Here is a 2,220-nt window from a genome sequence, read left to right as displayed (position 1 = left end):
TGAAGTCCCCAGGCCATCCAAGGTATGTTGTTTGCCTTGTGAATCAGCAATTGGAGCGTGGAGACACGGTGCATCTTATCTGGAGATCAGGTCTCCAAACGTAAGACAAGGAGGCAGATGGGGGAAGGACTAGTGTCAAAGTCAAAACCACTCAGGTCTGTGCTAAACCCCACCTACTACCAAAGATAAGGACCAGAGAGAAAGGAGACTTCACAGATGAACTAATTAGACTTAACAGTCCCACATACATGGTAATAGCTTCCTTTCTCCTGTATTCTAAGGAATCACTTCTCCTTGCATCTTAGTATGTAGAGGACCCAAAGGCATGGGTGAAGGAGATTCAGTGGATATATACCCATGCGCCACGTCGCCGCCCCTATCCCAGCCCTCATTCCCTATTTGGCTCTCAGAACTCACAGTCAGGCCTTAACCACCCGTCCCCCGCATAGGCAAGAGATTGGTTGAGTTTTCCCGGCTCTGCTCCAGCCAAGGAGGCACGAGAGCAGGACGGCCAAGGGGGCTTCCCAAACTCAACAGCTCAGCCAACAGCAACAGCTCACCAGGCTTCCCTGGTGGCGCAGTGGTTAAGAATCTGCCTGCCAATGCAGGGGACACATGTTCGATCCCTGGTCCGGGAAGACCCCACATGCCGTGGAGCAACTAAGCCCGTGCGCCACAACTACTGAGCCTGCGCTCTAGAGCCTGCGAGCCTCAGCTACTGAAGCCCACGAGCCACAACTACTGAAGCCTGCGGGCCTAGAGCCCGTGCTCCACAAGAGAAGCCACCACAATGAGTAGCCCCTGCTTGCTGCAACTAGAGAAAGCCCGCGCACAGCAACGAAGACCCAACGCAGCCAAAAATAAATAAATAAAGTAAATAAATTAAAAAGCTCACTTAGCACACTGCATCCACGTGCACTCACCTCCTCCAGCATTACGGATGCCCACTCTAAAATATGAGGAAACAACCACTGATTACCAGACAACTGAAGAAAACCTCTGATGAGAAAGAGGCCAGATCAAATAAATAGGGGAAAGAAAGCAATATGAGAAAACAGAGCCTATACAGGAAGGGGAAATAAACTTCCAGAAGAGAAGCTATCCCTAGTAGATTTGGAGAGCTAAAAGAAGAAACAAGAAAACGCACTGTGAAAAATACACTTAAAGAATGACCAAAAAAAAAAAAGAATCCTTGAAAATTAAAAACATGAGTACAGAAATTAAAAAACAATAGGGGCTTCCCTGGTGGCGCAGTGGTTGAGAGTCCACCTGCCGATGCAGAGGACGCGGGTTCATGCCCCGGTCCGGGAAGATCCCACATGCCCGGAGCGGCTGGCCCCGTGAGCCGTGGCCGCTGGGCCTGCGCTCCGCAACAGGAGAGGCCGTAAAAGTGAGAGGCCCCTGTGCCGCAAAAAAAAAAAAAAGAAACAAGAATTAGAACATAACATTGAGGAAACATTCTACAAAGTAGAGCAAATAAAATAAAGAGATGGATAATAGGAAAGAAGAGAGAAAACAATTAGAAGGTCAGTCCAGGGTGTCCCACACCTGAATAATAGGAATACAGAAAGCAACCTCAGAAAAAACAGAGCAGAGGTAATCATCAGTCTAGTAATTAATTCCAGGACATTTATCAGAACTGAAGGACATGAATTTGAAGATTAAAAGGTATCACTGAATATCCAGAAAGATGAAAGAACACAGTCTCAGCCGAAGAAATATCCCATCATTGCGAAACACCAGGAACAAGAAAAGATCCTACAGCCTTTGAAGTGGGGTGGGGAACAGGTTATTTTCAAAGGCTCAGGAATCAGAATGGCGTCACATCTCTCAATGACATCCCTGGAAGCTAGAAAGCAACAGAGCAATGTCTTCAAACTCCTGACGGGAAAGGATTCCCAACTAGACCAGTATATCTACATAAAACATCATTCAAACGATTAGGACAGAATACATTCACTTTTGGACATGCAAGGTTACAAAAAGAAAAAAGAAACGTACCTCCCAGGCACCGTTCTCAAGAAAGTATCAGAAGACACTCCACCAAACTGAGAGGAAAAGCTGAGAAAGAGAGGAAATCAGGAAAAATAAGAAACAGATGATCCTACATTAAAGGGAGTAAGAGAATCCCCGAAGTGTTGAAGAGAAATCCCAAGATGATTGCTGTCCCCCAGGCATAGGGTTCAGCTGGTCAAGGGGGTGGAGCAGGTCATCAGAGGC

This window comes from Aethalodelphis obliquidens, unplaced genomic scaffold, assembly GCF_003676395.1.
Source record: "Aethalodelphis obliquidens isolate GAN/ISIS:26980383/991018 unplaced genomic scaffold, ASM367639v1 scaffold23, whole genome shotgun sequence".
Lineage (NCBI taxonomy): Eukaryota > Metazoa > Chordata > Mammalia > Artiodactyla > Delphinidae > Aethalodelphis > Aethalodelphis obliquidens.
Note: the sequence above shows the minus strand (reverse complement) of the source record.